This window comes from Pongo abelii, chromosome 11 (assembly GCF_028885655.2).
Source record: "Pongo abelii isolate AG06213 chromosome 11, NHGRI_mPonAbe1-v2.0_pri, whole genome shotgun sequence".
Taxonomy (NCBI): domain Eukaryota; kingdom Metazoa; phylum Chordata; class Mammalia; order Primates; family Hominidae; genus Pongo; species Pongo abelii.
Window position 1 is genome coordinate 97,396,142 of NC_071996.2, and position 21,636 is coordinate 97,417,777.

Below are 21,636 nucleotides of genomic sequence, written 5' to 3' on the forward strand. Positions count from 1 at the left end.
AAGAAAAAAATCACTTCCAGAGCATTCTCACTAAAAATGTATAAAGTAAATCTAATCATGAAAAAATATCATATAAATCCAGATTGAGGGACAGTCTACAAAATAACTGACCTTCACTTCTCAAAAATAATTTCGAAATAAGGAAAGACAGAAAAATTGAGGAACTGTCTCAGTTTACATGAGATACATGACAAATAAATGTCATTCCAGTTCATATAATTTTGATGCAGATAAAATAAGCATTCACCTCCTTAAAGAGAAAGCAGTAAGAGACATTATTTAGTCAGGGAAGTTACAAAGTGTTCCTTCTGTGCCTAATAATCATTGGAAACAGTGGAGGAAAAAGAAGAAAGAATATGAACATAATAAAAGAAAATTAAAGCGAGTAAAAGAAAAAAATACAGGCAAGTCTGGTAAAAGAATTAAAAGTCATCTAAAAATATTTAGTTCTAGATACCCAAGAAACAACTAAGTTATTGTATTACAGTATAGAACATAATTGGTTTTAGCCAATATAAAAATATTTGAAATAATTACATTTTGAAAGATTTAAATGACTTAGCAATCAAAATGTTTAAAGTGTACAAACATAAAGTACCTTTGAAGTACTTAAATAAAAAGTGCATGTTTTATGAGAAGCAGCCCCTTCAATAGCTTGTAATGTGTATGTGTCTCAAACATAGTTTCCTGATAAGAGATTTTTGTCATGAGGAATTTTTCAATAGGACTGTCATGCTGGTTTTAGTTTAAATAAAAATCAAAGGAGAGTGAAAGAATGTGTTAGGAAATTTCCTCTGCAATAAAATTGTTTGTTATCTTTTAACTAAGAATTAAGCAAACCAGAAAAACAAAGCATTTCTCTGATTAATACAAACTAATTAAGGGTAACCTATCAAGTAAAAGTTAGAACTGCCTAACAATAATTACTTTTTAAACTTTTCACTTTGAAATAAGTATGGATTCATCCTGCATACTCTTCGCCTAATTTTCTCCAATGATTACATTTTATATAAGTATAGTACAATATCAAAGCCAGGGACTTAACATTTGTACACTGCATGTGTGTATGCTTGTAAGTCCTTACAGCAATTACTTAAAGTTCAGTGATATTAATATTTCATATTCTTAAGATTTACTAAAGATAGCTCCAAATCTGTTTAAATAGTGATTAATATTCACAAAGTATAGGCAATACATTTTTAACAAAATTGCCTTGCCACATTTTATTGTTTACTTAATTTTAAATATACCTTAAATGTATATACACTAAATATATTTAGATGTTAGAGATGCAGTTGTGACAAGAGACAATAATCCTTGCTTACTAATATTAGCATGTGTATGTGTATGTGTATGTGTGTGTGTGTGTGCATGAAAATAAAAATAAAGTATACAAAATGGGTCAGATACTACTAAATCCTACGGGGGGAAAAATAAAGTGAGGAAGGAGGAGGTGAAATGGTTAAGTAATGGTGCAATGTTATGTAAGTGAGCAAGGAAGGATTAGCAGATAACTATGTAAAGACCTGAAAGAACTGAGAGAACTAACTGTGGTTTTTGTTGTTTGTTTGTTTGTTTTTAAGTACTCCAGGCAGATTTATAAAGGAAGCTGCTGGAAGGAATTCATTCCCTTTTTGCTGTTCTGCCTTCCACCTTCCACTGTGTGAGGACACTGCAAGAAAGCCCTCATCAGACACCAATTGCCAGCACCTAGATCTTGGAATTCTCAGCCTCCAGAACTGTGAGAAATATGTTTCTATTTTTCTATAAAATAATAATAATAAAAAACTTCCATGCAGGAAAAAAAAATCAAGTCCAAAGGTCCTGTGTTGAGGGCATGCCAACTTTGTTTGAGAAGCTATAATCATGCCTGTGTGACTGTAATGAAAGAATAAAAGAGAAATTAGCACAGAAGAATGTAATGTAGTCCTTTTCACTTTAAGCAAGAAATTTGGCTTCAATTCTAAATGCGATAAGAAAAAAATAGAAGGTTCCAAACTGAGAAGTGACATAATATGAAGTGTTTTAACAGAATCACCTTTGTTACCATATTGCAAACAAAATGAAAGTGCATTAAGGGCAGAAGTAGGAAGGCAAGTTATGAGGTTATTTTGATAATCCAGAGGAGCTGGGATGGTGACCTAAAGCAGTATGGTAGCAATGGTTGAGTGAGAACGTGGAATCCTGGGTATATATTAAAGTTTCAGCAAAAAGATGAAACAGATATGGGTTATGAGAAAGATCAAGTTAAAGACTGTATCAAAATGTTTTATCTGAACAACTGGTAGTGTTGTGGTAAATCCTTACCCCATCAATTTACGTGACCAATAATTGAGTGGGAACATTAAGGAGGGGATGGTTTGAGGGAGAATCAGGATCTCAGTTGAATATGCCTATTTAATAATCAAATGAAAAATAGTATTTTTGTAATTTTCAGTATTTATTTGGCAAGAGATTAAATAGTCTACAGCATTGTTACTACCTTCTCTTTTTCATAAAAGTTATTTTGGTATAAAATCAACCTGACTGGGAACTATCCAAATATATAAGCCTTTAGCTCTGACCTATTACTTATATATTTTTGCCATTAATAATATGAACATCCACCAAACAAGAACTTGAGACTATAACTCTTTTCTCTATTACATCTTCATATTAAATTAGTCATTTAAATATGATTATTTTATTGCTAAATACTTTCCATTACACTCAAACTTATTGAGACATCCTTAAATTTTATAATTTATTTAATGGATTAATTCCTTAGCTTCTAAACTGGTTTTCTGTACTGCAACCCTATTTTCTTCTTAATAACTCATCATCTACATCCCCCAATGTCTTATTTTTCCAAAACAAAAGTGCACTCATGCCCTTCTAGGGCATAAATTTCTTTAATGGCTTTCTATTGTTATAGATAAAGTTCAAACTTATTATGACGGCCTATAATTTTGGGGAAAAAAATCACCTAAAAACGGTTTTTAAAAGATTAAAACTCAAATGCTTGAAATTTCAGTTATTTTATGAGCTTTCTATTCAAACTTGTTAGGGTGCTAAGACATTACATACTACACTACTACTACTACTACAAATAATAATAATAACAACAATTATAGTTACTCATCTCAGTTTTGGCAGAGGATACCATTTCTATAAAGAATGTAATTTGATAGTAGATATTAAAATAGTTACTAGACAGGAACTAGGATGATAGTAACATTGACTTTTGATCTAGTCCTGGCTATATGTTTTCTGTTTGAAAAAAATGTCATTAAGTATAAAATTATAATTTTTATAATTTTAGAATGCATATTATAGCAACACATTTTTTAAACTGAGAAATTAAGATTTAAGAAGTACAGTAGGGGAAGAGAAGGAAAATATGTTTTCTGTGTGCTTGTTTTAACAAATAATGCCACTGAGGATGTAAGTTTTCAATATCTAATTATTAAATCAGCATTACTTTCATTATTTTAACAACTTTCATGGGGTTCTTATATTGAGACTCATTAAATATGTAATATTAATCCTGATATAGCTATTTTTTCCTAACAAGAGCATAAACCTTTCAAAATTTCATTCTGCATATTTATAACTGAATTTATGATTCTGACATTTCTTTTTCAAATAATGTCCATCATTATATGAATGGGTACTGAATTTATCCATATTTACTTATGTCTTTCTTCAGCCACTCTGTCAACCCACTTATCTTTTTGATAGCTCAGTGATCTGGCACTAGTTTTGTACCTCAGGATGTTTACTCTGGCTAATTTAGCCACTGATCTTCTAATGTCTGGTGCTTGGCAATAAAGTCCCAGTTGGAGTTTTCAACCAACAGCAGTTTGCATTCAGTTACTTAATCTCTGTTTTGCAATCTTAGTACCTTCCTTTCTGATTGAATGAAGACAATTGCTCCTAGGGATACCTGAACCTGAAATGAACTGAAAATATTTTATAGCTTTTCAATTTGCCAGGCAGTAGAAGAAAAATTCATACCAATCCCATTGCTACAAACAGCTGTTACTATAAGGTGATATTGCTATGGAATCCTAAAATAGAACAAGGCAAATACCATCCCTGTGAGGGTTCTACTATATTTTGTGGCTCTCCAGCTGGAAACTTAATTGTAATTTAAACTGAGCATACAGAAACAGCTTTCCTGCTTCATTCAGCATACTTTTACTGAATTGGATAATTTAATCAATAAGTTACAACACTCTTTAGTGGAAGCTGCATAAAATTCTAGGAGGAGAGAAAATTTGATCTTTGATTTCTATTATCTTTCTTTATCTTCCCGCATTATATTCTTCCAGGACTTAACTAATACCTCTCCCCATCACAATAAAGTCTTTAAACACTTAGAATCTATTTTCTGTTTCTTGTGTCCATATCCTATAACCAAAGACCACCAGGAACACCCCTGAGTTTATTCTTGTTTGCAGCAATAAATACTTTACACAACGGGAAAATGTGAAGTTATCTCAGTAAGACAGTATTAAAAGAACCTATTGTATCATTTGGGATTTGGTTATTTGGGGAAGAAATTAAGGAAGTAAGACTGCCCTGGATTGTGTTACCAGGAAGTGGGAACAATTTTATGATTAGGTATGTCACCAAATCTTATCTATATGGATGATATACTAGAGTGAGGCTAATGTAATTGAGGATAAGGTAACTGCTAAAGAAACAACAGTCACTTGTATCTGGTATGTTGTGACCTGGACAACGTTCCTGTTTATGCTCAGATAAAATTAAGGACTGTTCTTGTTTTTGTCATTGTCCATCATGGTCATTGAATGGTCGTATTTTATTTTAGGGTTCTGTGAAATAGTTTATGTTCAACAGGAGACTTAAAGACTTAGCTGAGAGTCCTAGTCCAGGTCCTGAATGTCAGGGCATCCATTTTTACTTTCTCACTTGTATCTATTAACAAATATTAATAGAATGTTGCACAGTGAAGTATAAAATGTAAAAAGGAAATAGTATGAAATTAAGATAATTCCTCATAGGGATATTGCTTGATTGATTATTTATTATGGAAAGACCTGCAAAACAACAGCATCAGTCTTTAATAGTAGAATCTTTTTTTCACATCAAATTCTGGGGAGGATAGTATTAATCAAGGCAATCGGGAATGTCAGGTAGAGGTTTTAATATACCTCTAAAAATTTGGCAAATATAAGGTCAGTCTTTTTTGCCCTCTTTCTGTTTGCACTTGTAATTTTCTATGTGTTTTGTTTCTAAGTTAGAGCATTTCTAAATTAAAGAAACTGAAAACACATTTAAAATATTCTAAGATCAAAATATAATTTTCAATGCCATTACTATGCTATATTAAACATTATCTTTATGCTGAATATATAATACTTCTATACAAGAAGCCTCTTTACCTTACTTGATTGAGACAACTGTTTGATTAGTCAATTGAAAAATTAGGTTAAATCGGGAAACCATAAAGCAGCAAAAAATGTAGCCATATATTAAAGGTTGTTTTTTAATTTAAAACATATACAGAAGTAAACTAGTTCAACCATTGTGGAAGTCAGTGTGGCTATTCCTCAAGGATCTAGAACTAGAAATACCATTTGACCCAGCCATCCCATTACTGGGTATATACCCAAAGGATTATAAATCATGCTGCTATAAAGACACAAGCACACGTATGTTTATTGAGGCACTATTCACAATAGCAAAGACTTGGAACCAACCCAAATGTCCAACAATGATAGACCGGATTAAGAAAATGTGGCACATATACACCATGGAATACTATGCAGCCATCAAAAAGGAAGAGTTCATGTCCTTTGTAGGGACATGGATGAAGCTGGAAACCATCATTCTCAGCAAACTATCGCAAGGACAAAAAACCAAACACCACATGTTCTCACTCATAGATGGGAATTGAACAATGAGAACACATGGACACAGGAAGGGGAACATCACACACCGGGGACTGTTGTGGGGTGGGGGGAGGGGGAAGAGATAGCATTAGGAGCTATACCTAATGCTAAATGAGGAGTTAATGGGTGCAGCACACCAACATGACACATGTATACACATGTAACAAACCTGCACGTTGTGCACATGTACCCTAAAACTTAAAGTATAATAATAACAGAAAAAAGAAAGCACATGAATGCATGAAAAGAAAAAAAATAAAAACAAAACATATACAGACACTGTATGATGTAAAGACAACGTCTTTACATTGAGACTTTATTGGCTGATTTGTATTCCACCTTTTTTACATAAAACTCATCTTAAGTCTTTAATTACAATATCTAGCCTTATTTCCATTAGGTGAAGTGAGAAGTCCAGAAGGTGTAGAGTAGAAGACAGAGATGGCTACCAGCCGTGGTAGTCCAGCCGGTACATTTTCAAAATGAAATGGAAAACTTTAGATTGCTTATGTAATTACATATTAACAGAGCTTCTATATATTCAATATATGAAGACACAGTCTATTTAACTAGGCTGTTATATATTATCTATAAGGATTATAATTATTTTTAAGTATTTTAAAAATCTTATGCCATAAATCTTAATGTGTATTCATTAGATATGATATTTTATTCATTTACTTCGTCTTCTTGTTTAGGATACTACTTCAAAGTAGCTTGGGAAATTATGAATAAAAACAAATTCTTAACAGTAGATCTATTGAATTTGCTAAATTGTGCTTATAATTAGTTTAAAATATATATATACACCCACAGAAGTAAAATATTATACTTATGCACCATAGAAGGGCTTTTTAGTCAGTGATGGACTGCATATACGACAGTGGTCCCATAAGATTATAACACTGTATGTTTACTGCACCTTTTCTATGTTTAGATATGTTTATATACATCAATACTTACCATTGTGTTACAGCGGCCTACAGGCTTGTAGCCTAGGAACAATAGACTATATCTTACAGCTTAGGTGTATTGTAGGCTGCACCATCTAGGTTTGTGTAAGTACACTGTATAATGTTTGCACAACAACAAAATTGCCTAACAAAGCATTTCTCAGATTGCATATACCTATTGTTAAGCGACACAAGACTATATATTCATAGCTTTTCCTAAATACTAATGATATGACAATGATCTTCCTTGCCAGCTACGCTGTCAGTCAAAACAGATATGATTGTTCTCTATTGGCATTTGACAGAAACAACTGAGATTAGAAGATGGAGAGATGGGTTCCGGACTCCAAGTCAATCTGTGCAGCTTTCAATACCAACCAATCAGTGACACCTGCATGTTGTAATCATTCTCCTTGGTTACAAGTGCTGGCAGAAACTAGAGACCTGTTTTTCAAGCTAGAGCAAAAAGAGCTAAATATAAATGTGAAAATTATAGAAAAAAAACTTCCTTTAAGGAAAAAATAAAGAGGAAAGGATAGAGCTGTGTTTTGTTCATATTTTTAATTATTTTGCAGGAAGGTCTATTACTGTTATCCTTCATAACAATATAAACGTGGTAGGTGTGTTATCTTCCCTGGTCGGTAATAAGAATTCAAACTGCAGCCCTGTATGCAGCATGAGGTTTAAACTGCTGTATCGGTGCCTACTACACCAGTCTCCTTTTTAGTTACTTGTTAGAGCTGTGTGAACCTTTCATCTTATGAAATTTGCCAACTTTAGGAATATTTTATGAGTTACTAGCTTTGCAAGTTTGCAGAATACATTCAAACATCACTTTTACAGGCAGCAGGACTACAAATGTTTCTCTATAGATAAAAAAAAAAGATATAAAAAGGAAACTATGAGAAGAAAACTAGCAGCATTTCCTCATTGTTTCTTAGTAAACCCCCTGGTTTTCTGTAACTTGAAATGAAATCTGGCACTGAGTTTGGTGTCAGTAGAGGATCCTCCTGAGTTTATCATTCTCAATCAAGCTTTTCTCAAGAATAGCAAAGATAATATAAAAAATAAGCATCCTCCATTTTTTTTTCAGGTATTAAACAGCCACCCTTGGGTGACAATAATATATTAACTATTAATTTAGTATTTTTTGATTTCTCCTTTCCACCTAATTACCCTTGTTTAATATTTTAATAAGTTATTAATAAGTAATATTCATTCAATATAGTAAATGATGTAATATGCCAGTGTTATATTTATAAAGTTTCAGGGAGCATGATTAAAGTATACTTTTCTTTTCCAAATGTCCACAGTAGTAAAAATGCCTGTGGAACCCCAGAAGGCAATGAGGACAGCCAAAAGTGTTAGATGTGATTAATAAGAAAAGGGTGGTATTAGATCTTGAATTGAAGTCTTCTGAAATTGTGACCTGTAGAACTAGCTCAGTGAAAAAAACTAAAAACAATTTTGAGAGCACACCTAAACAAGGAAAAGAAAATACCTATAGAACATCAAGGACACTTCAGAGTCTCCGTATAGTTGATATTTTCACTTCTACTTTATATGTGTTCTTCCTTCACATACTATTCAAGGTCAGTTTATGGGGTCTCAATAGAAATTTGCCCCTGAATTCTTCCAGAGGAAGGCATGACCCCAGCCAAACAGCACATTAAAAGGTGCATGTCTAGAGCCTGTCTATTTGGAATAAATCTCAGAAATTGTGGAGATATATATAAAAGATCTTTTTCAACTAAGCACCAAACACTGGCCATGAAAGGTCATGGTACATCTGACTGCACCAGACTAGTAAATCAAGTGGCCAGCAGAAGCAACACCATCCAATACTTCCCAACCCCACATGCCAGAAAAAGTGAACTCTTTTAATTGGTCTTTGCTGGAGCACACTTCATTTTATCAGCATGTTGTTCCTAAAATTGAAGTGTTGATTGCTTTTCCTAGAAGATAGAAGGAGAAACACATTTTTGTTGCTCATCTTTCAGATGTAACAACTGGTTAAACCAAGAAAATATTCACTGCACTGTATCTCATGTACTACTAAATGAGACCATGACTTAAACAAGAAATGCAAATATGCATAAATACAAATATGTATTTCTAGTTTAAGTCAAACTATTTAACTTATATTAACATAACCATTAATAATATTATGTATTAAAAAATGATAGATCCGGGAAAAGCTCAGCCAAACAGAATGCCAGAACAATAAATATAAACCCTGACTGTCCTGGGAAACCCAAGACATACAAATGATCTATGAAGAATTATAACACTGATAGTTTATTGGTGGGGATGAGTAACATACATATAACAATCTATGACCTTTGGCTAATATGTAACAAAAACATGACTTTATTATTTTATCAGTAAACATCGTTCTACAGACTCTCATACACCAAGCACTATGATACATTTTAAGATTTTGAAAACAATCTGGATAAAATTCCTTATCCTAAAATTACCTTTATGATGGAAGAAGACCTGTTTGCAGATGGTTACAACACAAATATTACAAATAAGGTATAAACAAAATATAACAGGAGCTCAGGATGTTGAGTACTTTGCTCTGCTTGTGGATGTAGGAGTGGAGGAAATCAGAAAAGTTTAAAAAAATAAAACTTAAGCTTCAAACCAATTAAATAAGAGATATTTGACAAGTAACTAAAAAAAGGAGGAGCTTATTAGAGAGTAAGAGAATAAAAAACATGGAAGCATAAGGCCTCGCTTATCTGTTTTGTGCTGCTATAACAGAATACCTGAGACTAGGTAATTTATAAAGAACAGATACTCATTTTCTCATAGTTCTGGAGGCTGGACAGTTTAACATCAAATGCTGGCATCAAGCAAGAGGGCCTTCCTGCTAAGTTATCTTATGGTAGAGGATGAGAGAGGGCAAAAGAGAGCAAGGGCTGAATTCACTCCTTTATAAAGTGAACCCACTCCTGTCATAACATTAATTCATTATGAGAATGGAGCTCTCATGCTTAATCACCTCTTAAAAGTCCCATCTCTTAACACTGTTACAATGGGAATTAAATTTTGACATAAATTTTGGAGGTGACATGCAAACTGTATTATTTTGTCTTGCTCCTCCAAAACTCATGTCCTTCTCAAATACAATATATTTTAATTCCATCACAATAGCCTCCAAAGTCTTATTTCATTCTAGCATCAACTCAAACGTTCAAAGTCCAAAGTATCATCTAAATCAGATATGGATGAAGTCAAAGCACAGTACATCCTGACGCAACTCTCCCTTCAGCTATGCGCCTGTAAAATTAAACAAGCTAATAACTTCAGAAACACAGGATAGATATTCTCATTCCAACAAGAGCAACAGGCAAAAAAAAAAAAAAAAAAAAAAAGCAACAGATCGTGAGGAATAAACAGCAAATATTAAAATTCCTGAATAATCTTCCTAGACAACATTCTACCTTCCAGGTGCTGGGGCAGGGGTGGGGGTCCCCAAGTCTTTAAGAAGCCCCATTCTCTGGCTTGGTTGGGCCCCCAAGCCTTCAGGCAGCCCCATCTCTTTGCAGACCCTAGCTGTCCTGGGTAGGAGTTCTCCGAAGCTGGAGTTGCACACTGGTAGCTCCAGTTGTGAGGACTCGGAGGCAGGCCTGCTTCCATAGCTCCACTAGGCGTTACCCTAGTATAGTCTCTGTAGCACCTCCACCCCTCCAGTAAGTCTCTGCTGGGCCCCAGTGCTGTCCACAACATCCTTTAAATCTAGGTAGAGAAAGCCATGCCTCCATAGCTCTTGCATTCTGTAAGTCTGCAGAATTATCACCATGTGGACGTCTCTAAGATTTATAAATTATATTTGCTAGAGTGGCAGCCCGAGCAGCACCTGGGCTAGTTCAAGCCAAGGTTGGAGCGGCAGAGGAGTACTGTGCCAGAAGGCAGGGAGCAGAGAAGTGGTGTAGCAGTGAAGGCTGAGATTCCACAAGCACATGTCAGAAACCTTACCCTAAAGGCCTTAGCTTACCTTGAAGATCTCTGAAATGCCTTTCAGGTCATTCTCCATTGTCTTGATGAATTCAATATGTCTTCATATTATTCATACTATACTCTGGCAACTTGTCACTTGGCTACACCCTTAGTATTTTCTCCCAAACATACTTTTTCATTCTTTACATGGTCAGGCTGAGAAATTTCTAAATCTTTCCATTCTTTCTGCTTCCCTTTTAATTATAAATTTTATCTTTAACATTTCTTTTGCAGTTTACTGTAAGTAGCTAAAAGAAGTCATGCTGCACCCTGAATACGTTGTTGCTTAGATTTTTCTTTTGCCAGACATAGTAGTTCATGGCTTTTAAATTCTGTCTTTCATAAAACCCTAAGACATGAGCACAATTTAGCCAAATTCTTTGCCACTTCATTTAAAAAAAATGGATTTTACTCCAGTTTCCAATAGGCTATTTCTCTTTTCCATCTGAGACCTCATCAGAGTGACCCTTCCTGTCCATATATCTACCAACATTCTAATCATGACCACTTGAGTAATATCTGAGAAGTTTGAGACTTTCTCTACAGCTTTCTTCTTCTGAGCCATCACCAGAATCTCCTCATCATTTTGTTTCTGGCAATCTAGTCTTTTGCTGGCCTGCTACTCCAAATTCTTCTAGCCTTTACCTATTATTCAATTCCAAAGTTGCTTTCACATTTTCAGGTATTTGTTACAGCAGCAGCCTTACTTCTCAGTACAAATTTCCTGTCTTAGTTTTGTGTTGCTATAAGAGGATACCTGAGACTGGGACATTTTTAATGAACAGAAATGTATTGGCTAATCATTCTAGGGGATGAGAAATCCAAGATCAAGTGGCTGGTATCTGCTGAGGGCCTTCTTGTTGCATCATTTGTGGCAGAAGGTGAGAGGGTGAGAGAGAGAGATAGAAAGAGTGAGGACCAAGCTGGCCCTTTTAAAACTAATTCACTACCACAAAAAGAAACCCACCCCCATAATAATGGCATTCATCCATTTATTACAGTGGAGCGCTTATGGCCTAACAACCTCTTAATGGTCCCAACTCTTAATTTTGTTAAAATTGCAATTAAATTTCAACATAATGTTTGGAGGGGACATTCAGACCATAGCAAGGTCTAAGAACGTGGCGTACTGCTGGTCCTCAAATTACCGTGTTTCAATTTACAGTTTTTAACTTGACAATGGGTTTATTGGGATGTATCCCTCATTGTAAGCCCCTGAGCTTCTTATTACTAAAAATGGGGGGCACAGTTTCTACTAAATTCATACTGCTTTTGCATAACCCTAAAACCAGTCAATTATAAGTCAAGCCATTGTAAGTCTAGGACTGTCTGCTGTGTTGCCAGCATTAAATGCATTTTTGACTTACGGTATTTTCAACTTATGATGGGATAGAACTGTATAGTAAGTTGAGAAGCACTTGTATTTGATACTCCAGAAATTATTTAGTTCCCAGAAACTATCAGAAAAACTTGTCCATAGATTACATTTTAGAGAGCATTTTAATGAGGTCATTTGGTTTAACTAAAATAATAATATGGCTTATTTTCAAATACCACTTGACAGTTTAAGAAATAATTTATATATGCCACTTTATACATTACTATAATATTCCTACAAAAGTGGCATAAAATGGCTTCATAACTTTAGATGAGCTTTCTTATAAAACTATTAGAACCTTCTAAGCATTATTTTCACCAGGATGAAATAACTAACATTCATGTTAAGATAATTCAGCAAATACACTTATTAGATCTTTTTCAAAATCTGTTATTTGGTAGTCTTTCAGCAAATGTATTGGTGCTTTAAGATTTTTGATATATCAAATAATTTTAAAAGGTTAGTTTTTAATATGTGAATTTATGATTCATTATTTTCAACATAAAACTTTTTATTTAAATTATGCAAGGTGTTATATTTTATTAAAATGAGAAAAATGCTATAATAGGAATAAAATTCTCTAAGGAATTAAAGTGTATTTTATTTCCTTTTTGTACTCTACAGCAATTTCTAATTTTAGTGTTTATTTTTAAAATGTGGAAGCAACCTCACTATGAAAATTTTATAAGTTGAATCCAATGATAAACAACTTTCACTGATTCCCACCTGTATACTCAGAGAGCCAAGAGAGTACTTTTGTTTAATTAAACCAAATTCAATTTCAAAATAAATTTAGAAGTATTTACCTTCAAAATAATGGAATTTTGTACTTCTCTCTAAACCCTTTGCTTGTCAAGTTTTTCTCATTAGTTAGATAAGCATTTACATTATGTCATTAAAACATTTCTTCTTTACTTAATAAAAATTGCTCAATTCTAAGATGGATATTTTTACCTAAGTACAATATATTCTGTTTTCCTATGATGTCCTACTTTTAAATATCTTAGTTTATCATGCACTTTGTTTTGACTCTAATGCCTGGTATTGATGTTTGATATTTTATATATCTGAATCATTAAGTACATAATGAATTATATCACATTTTCCCCACCCTGTCAAACAAATTAAGTAGAAAGAGAAATATTAACAATATTTATGACCTATATAAATTTGGAATATAATGTGGAAATTTGATAACATCCTACTTATGCGGGTCCATTAATTTACTTGGCATATGTAATGAAGTATCAACAACTGAGTGCTTAAAACAACAGAAAATGATTGTTTCAGGTTGCAAGCTAGAAGTCTGAGATCTAGGTAGCCAGCAGGGTTGAGGCCAAGTTCTGTGTGGGAGAATCTGCTCCACACTTGTTCTCTAGCTTCTGGTGGTTTTCTGGCACTCTTTCCTGGTCCTGGACGTATATGTAAATATACCATTTTGATTGCTGCCTTTACTTTCACATAGTAGGGTGTGTATGTGTGTCTGTCTCTATGCTGAAATGTACTATTTTTATAAGGATACAATTACATTAGATTAGGATCCACTATAATGAACTCATTTTAACTTGATCATCTGCAAAGACCTTATTTCCAAATAAGAAAAGCCACATTCACAGGGGATTTGGGACTTTATATTTTTATTATTCAATCTATAAGAGTGGCTAAGTTTTTAAATGTTTTTCTTTAAATAGACTGAGTAAATAATTATGTGTGACAACACCTGGGTTTATAGAATCCATCCTTCATCATTCATTTTTTTTTTTTTTTTTTTTTTTGAGACGGAGTCTCGCTCCGTCGCCCAGGCCGGAGTGCAGTGGCACGATCTCGGCTCACTGCAAGCTCCGTCTCCCGAGTTCACGCCATTCTCCTGCCTCAGCCTCCCGAGTAGCTGGGACTACAGGGGCCCGCCACCAAGCCCAGCTAATTTTTTGTATTTTTAGTAGAGACGGGGTTTCCCCATGTGCCAGGATGGTCTCGATCTTCTGACCCCGTGATCCGCCCGCCTCGGCCTCCCAAACTGCCGGAATTTCAGGCATGAGCCGGCATTGTTGAAGAACTCATGTTCTAAGCCTTTGGAAATATACCTGAGTATTCAGGCCCTGCTCCGTCTAATGCACATCAGGAATGAAGGTGAGATGTTCAAGGAAGAAAAGATTGAAATGATAATTTATAAAAGAACTTTCAAGAAAAGCAGAAATATTTACAAAAATTGAAATGAAATAAAAATGTAAAAGTTCTCTAGAGAAAGTGGTAGAAATGGAAACATCATAAGGAATATCCAATTTATAATTGAAGAATTTTAAAAAGTCCAATTATGTCATTGATTTGTAATGCCCATCAATGACAGGTTAGACAAAGAGAATGTGGTACATATACACTATGGAATACCATGCAGCCATTAAAAAAATGAGGTAATGTCTTTTGCGGGAATATAGACAGAGCTAGAGGCTATTATCTTTAACAAACTAACACAGGAAGAAAAAAAACAAATACCCCATGTTCTCATAAGTGGGAGCTAAATGATAAGAACTTATGAAAACAAAGAAGGAAACAACAGACACTGGGGTCTACTTGAGGGTGAAGGGTGGGAGGAGAGGGAGGAGCAGAAAATATAACTGTCGGGTGGCGGATTTAATACCTGGGTGATGAAATAATATGTACAACAAATCCTCGTGAGATGCGTTTACTTATGTAAAAAAAAAAACCGTCATATGTACTCCCAAACCTAAAATAAAAGTTAAAACAAAACAAAACAGTCCATGAGATCTTAATTCCTGGTTGTGTCTTCTGAGGGTTCATAGAAGCAATGACTTTCAAATAGCAATCACATACCTAGAGCCAGGTCAGGGTTTCTAAATACGATCTCTCTAGGACTTAGGAGTCTTTGAGAAATGCCTGATTTCAGGCTGGGCAGGAAAATTACAAGTAGAACCTAGAAAATGTTGTTTCTGAATGTAAAAACATATTAAATACTAAAAGGAAGTGAGACACAAAAAGGACATAGAAACCAACATGAAGAAGCTCAATAGCAAATATGGTGCAATTCACCCTCAAATTAAATATGGGTAATAAAGTACTATAACCTCTTGAATTAATTAACCTATTATACCATTTTGAATAAATTATATTTTAAATATATTTCACGTAATATATACATTATATATTCAAATATATTTTGTGTGTGCCTGTGAGTGTGTGCATATGTGTGTATGTGTGTGTATGTGTAAAGCCCTTTCTTATAGAAGGCCAAATAATAAATATAGAAAAAATAACCATTTGGCTAACTATCAGTATCAAAATTAATGCAAGCAAAACTGATAGTGCATACTAAAAGTAGTGAGGGAAATTTTGAAGATTCAAAAGTATTTACATTGTCTCAATGTAACTTCTCACAAGACATTGGAAAACCCAGACAGAAGCAATTTTAAAAAGTGATCATGTTGGCCAGACGTGGTGGCTCACTTCTGTAATCCCAGCACTTTGGGAGTCCAAGGCAGGTGGATCATGAGGTCAGGAGATTGAGACCATCCCATCCTGGCCAATATGGTGAAACCTCATCTCTACTAAAAATAAAAAAATTAGCTGGGCATGGTGGCGGGCACCTGTAGTCCCAGCTACTTGGGAGGCTGAGGCAGGAGAATGACTTGAATCCATGAGACAGAGCTTGCAGTGAGTCAAGATCGCGCCACTGCACTCCAGCCTGGGCAACAGAGCAAGACTCTGTCAAAAACAAAAACAAACAAACAAACAAAAAACCACGTTAACATAAACAGTTATGAGATATCTTGATATACTATGCTAACTGACATGAGGCATTGAAAATAACACATGACTTCTGTGGTGTTCCTGATAAAATATTCACAATCTGAATCTGGAAACATCAGATAACTCAAATTGAGGTGCATTTTATGCACAGTCCTTGACCTTTTCTTTCAAAGCAAAAGGTAATATCCCAAAGTAAAGAGGCCAAAGAGACATAAAAACTGAATGCAATGCATGATCCAAAATTTTCTTTTTTTGTAAATTGCATTATTGGGACAATTGCCAAAACTTGAAAAATGCCTTTAGATAATAATACCACATGTTAAGTGTGTTATACTCAATAGAGTATTACAGAGGAAGAAGGCGTAATATCGGAAATTCAAATAAGAGAAAGAGAGAGAAGAGAGACATAGCAAGAGGGACAGGGGATGGGACAGAATGAACGAGGGTGGAGGGAAGAATGTGGGTAAGGAATATATAGAAATTTGGGGTACTATTTCTGCAAATTTCTGGATGTCTGAGATGTCCAAATTGAAAAACAAAAGTTAGAAGTTACTCATTTAACTGATTACATGCTGGAGAATAAAAAGTGAAGAAAGAACAAAGTATTACTCTTAAATTTGAAGAAATGGGAAACAAGTGTTGAAAAATTGAGAGACACGAGGGGGATAAAGAAAAATTTCGGTACCAGCTTAGATGCAGAGCTTGTACAGGGATGAAAACACTAAGAAAAAGCAGCAGCAACAGAGTCAGTTGGGAAGTAATGCCTTTATGAAATTTTATCAGTAGCAAACAATAAATGTGAGGAAGTGTGTGCAAAAAAGAAGATGAACATCCTGACAAATATATGTAATGCAAAAATGCAGGCTGAGGAAAAAGAATTTTTCTCAGTGAATTGAAGTATTGTATTATGCACATAAGGACATTAGCTGGTGACCTTTGCAGCATTGTTTTTATTATAAACATATTAGAATGCAGCAACTGGCAAGGGCTAGAGAAAATGGGATTACAGAAGTATATATGTTCCCAGAGGATCAACATATATCCTGGGCTTACACTAGGCTCCTGTTGGTATTACTGATTGTTGCTTTGTTGTCTTAATAATAGAAGCTCTTGAATTTATGCTCCCTCGTTGCTGTCACGTAACTGAGCCTTATTAAATTTCTTCTGGCACCAAGCTTTCTAGGTTTTCAAGTTGCTCCTAATTTTGGAAATTGAACTTTGTTTCCATCTCTATGACATTCTAGGGTAAAGAAACACTTGGCAGGACTCATTCATCAGGTTTTAGGTCATCATTTTGACTACTTAGGCTTCGTATCAAAACCTAAGTTACTAACTCCAAATTGAACGGGCTTACGTATGGCCACATGTGAAAAAAATATTAGCTTTGACTTAATTTTATTCCCCCCATTTCTATTATATTTTTAAGAATTCTAGCTACCTTCTCACAATATTTAGACCGCAAGGCTTCACAGAATATTTAAATTGTATAAAGACTTCAATAAAAGACTCATCTATCTATTGACATCATTAAATTTTTTGCATTCTCTTTGTGTATACCCCAAATGTTTCAGGCATAACTTCTTACATTTGCTGACTTCAATGTATAACATTATCTTATTATCCTAAAGGATCTATCAAAATAAAATGTGAACATTTGGTCCTATGGTAGAAAATAATAAAGTTATTACTACTTCAATAATTTTTTGTGGTTCACTTAGGTTTAAACAGGTCAATTATAATTATTTTACATAAGACATGTGTGAATATGTGTAAAATACTCTAAAACAGTCAACATGTAAACCATGCAGAACCTACATATTTTACATGTTGACTGATTTAGAGCTGACTTGTTAATGTAGTTAACTAAATCCAAATTTACAAATATTTTGTTCAGGTTTAATTATATTTACAATACTCAGAACAATCAAAAGATTCAAAATATTTTATATAATACTTCATTTATATTTTTAACTGTTTTACAATTTATCAATGATATTCTAATATTTTAACTAAATATTGGAAGTTTAAATAGACTGAATCTTAGAATGGTTGTTTTCTTTGTTTTTTTTTTTTTTAATTAGTTTGTATGTTTTTAACTATCTCTTGGGTCTCTATTATTATTTTTTTATTTTTTATTTTTTGGAATCCAACTTACAAGGGATGTGAATGACCTCTTCAAGGAGAACTACAAACCACTGCTCAATGAAATAAAAGAGGATACAAACAAATGGAAGAACATTCCATGCTCATGGGTAGGAAGAATCAATATTGTGAAAATGGCCATACTGCCCAAGGTAATTTACAGATTCAATGCCATCCCCATCAAGCTACCAATGACTTTCTTCACAGAATTAGAAAAAACTACTTTAAAGTTCATATGGAACCAAAAAAGAGCCCGCATTGCCAAGTGAATCCTAAGCCAGAAGAACAAAGCTGGAGGCATCACGCTACCTGACTTCAAACTATACTACAAGGCTACAGTAACCAAAACAGCATGGTACTGGTACCAAAACAGAGATATAGACCAATGGAACAGAACAGAGCCCTCAGAAATAATGCTGCATATCTACAACTATCTGATCTTTGACAAACCTGATGAAAACAAGCAATGGGGAAAGGATTCCCTATTTAATAAATGGTGCTGGGAAAACTGGCTAGCCATATGTAGAAAGCTGAAACTGGATCCCTTCCTTACACCTTATACAAAAATCAATTCAAGATAGATTAAAGACTTACATGTTAGACCTAAAACCATAAAAACCCTAGAAGAAAACCTAGGCAATACCATTCAGGACATAGGCATGGGCAAGGACTTCATGTCTAAAACACCAAAAGCGATGGCAACAAAAGCCAAAATTGACAAATGGGATCTAATTAAACTAAAGAGCTTCTGCACAGCAAAAGAAACTACCATCAGAATGAACAGGCAACCTACAGAATGGGAGAAAAATTTTGCAACCTACCCATCTGACAAAGGGCTAATATCCAGAATCTACAATGAACTCAAACAAATTTACAAGAAAAAAACAAACAATCCCATCAAAAAGTGGGCAAAGGACATGAACAGACACTTCTCAAAAGAAGACATTTATGCAGCCAAAAAACACATGGAAAAATGCTCATCATCACTGGCCATCAGAGAAATGCAAATCAAAACCACAATGAGATTCCCTCTCACACCAGTTAGAATGGCAATCATTAAAAAGTCAGGAAACAACAGGTGCTGGAGAGGATGTGGAGAAATAGGAACACTTTGACACCGTTGATGGGACTGTAAACTAGTTCAACCCTTGTGGAAGTCAGAGTGGCGATTCCTCAGGGATCTAGAAGTAGAAATACCATTTGACCCAGCCATCCCATTACTGGGTATATACTCAAAGGATTATAAATCATGCTGCTATAAAGACACATGCACACGTATGTTTATTGCAGCACTATTCACAATAGCAAAGACTTGGAACCAACCCAAATGTCCAACAACGATAGACTGGATAAAGAAAATGTGGCACATATACACCATGGAATACTATGCAGCCATAAAAAAGGAAGAGTTCATGTCCTTTGTAGGAACATGGATGAAACTGGAAACCATCATTCTCAGCAAACTATCGCAAGGACAAAAAACCAAACACTGCATGTTCTCACTCATAGGTGGGAATTGAACAATGAGAACACATGGACACAGGAAGGGGAACATCACACACCGGGGACTGTTGTGGGGTGGGGGTAGGGGGTAGGGATAGTATTAGGAGATACACCTAATGCTAAATGACGAGTCGATGGGTGCAGCACACCAACATGGCACATGTATACATATGTAACAAACCTGCACGTTGTGCACATGTACCCTAAAACTTAAAGTATAATAATAATAAAAGAATGGTTGTTTTCAAGAGACAACTTTTTAAATGATTACAAGATAACATGTGTTTTAATGAATCAATGGATAGTTATTGAACAAGTACAAACTTCTCTGGATCACTATTTTTCATCAGACTTCAAATACAGGATGACAGAAGTGTAAGAATGACGGAATATTTGGAGTATTGGCCAGCAAGAAAGCCTCAAAAATAATCTTTATAACTTACCAAGAATTAAAAACTAGAAGGGTAGTAACTGAGAATAATTAAGTAAACATTCATTAGGTAAATCCTGTATCTTTTAGCATTTCATATCCCTCAAATCACTGGGAAGAAAATTGCTATTCTTTGTTTCATGCCAATTTGGAAGGATTTTCAATTAATAAGCTTCAAAAGCTATAAATCTCTTATTGTATGGTGATTATGTATCATGTGAAAGCAGCAAGTACAGTTAAAACATTTCAACTTATTTTTATGCATGAATCTTATTTTTTATAGATGTCTTTATATATTTTATTATATATATTTAATATATACAATATTGTGTTTTGACATTTATATACAGTTAAATGGATAATATAATAAAGCAAATTACATCTAGTATCTCAGACAGTTACCTTATTTTTGTGGTGAGAGTAGCTATAATCTACTCTCTTAGCAAATTTCCAGGACACAATACAGTATTATCAACTATACTCATCATGTTGTATATTAGATCTCTAAATTTATTCACCCTACATAACTGCAACTTGATACCCCTTGGCACCATCTCCCGATTCTTCCCTGTCCTCTCCCCCTAGCAATCCCTAGTAACCACCATTCTACCATCTGTTTCTATGAATCCAAATTTGATATTTTTGATTCCCCATATAAGTGAGATTATATAGTATTTTCCTTTCTGTGTCTGGCTTACTTCACTCCTATAATATCCTCCTGGTTCATCCATATTGTCAGAAATGTCAGGAGCTCCTTTTTTAAGGCTGAATAATATTCCACTATATATACACACACACACACACACATATGTATATATATGCCACAATTTCTTTATCCATTCATTCATTAACAAATACTTAGTTTCCATATGTTGGCTATTTTGAATAATGCCTCAATGAACATGAAAGGGCAGGTATCTCTAGGAGATGCTAATCCTGTTTCTTTTGGTGTATGCCCAGAAGGAGGATTGCCCTATGGTCGTTCTATTTTTAATTTTTTTAATTTTAAATTTTTCATAGGTTATTGGGGTACAGGTGGTATTTTGTTACGTGAGTAAGTTCTTTAGTGGTGATTTGTGAGATTTGGGTGCACCCATCACCCAAGCAGTATACATGGCACCATATATTTGTCTTTTATTCCTCTCCCCCCAACCCACCCTTACCCCCAAGTCCCCAAAGTCTATTGTATCATTCTTATGACTTTGCTTCCGCATAGCTTAGCTACCACATATCAATGAGAACACACAGTTTGGTTTTCCTTTCCTGAGTTACTTCACCTAGAATAATAGTCTCCAATCTCATCCAGCTCTCTGTAAATGCCATTAGTTCATTCCTTTTATGGCTGAGTAGTATTCCATCATATATGTACATGATTATATATATGTATGTGAGATATATGTATGTGATATATGTATACATATGTGTAGATATATGTGATATATATATATATATATATATATATATACACACACCACGGTTTCTTTACCCACTCATTGATTACCCACTCATTGATTGATGGGCATTTGGGTTGGTTCCATGATTTTGCAATTGTGAATT

At 34.3% G+C, this 21,636-nt stretch overlaps 1 long non-coding RNA gene across 1 annotated transcript in view; it reads left to right on the plus strand.

Moving 5' to 3' along the window:
* LOC103890004 (uncharacterized) overlaps positions 1 to 21,636 on the plus strand; it is a 112,514-nt gene that overhangs the window by 85,090 nt on the left and 5,788 nt on the right. Inside the window, exon 6 of the long non-coding RNA XR_654357.3 lies at positions 1,584 to 1,741. This is a non-coding gene — a long non-coding RNA (uncharacterized LOC103890004). The remainder of the gene's footprint in view (positions 1 to 1,583; positions 1,742 to 21,636) is intronic.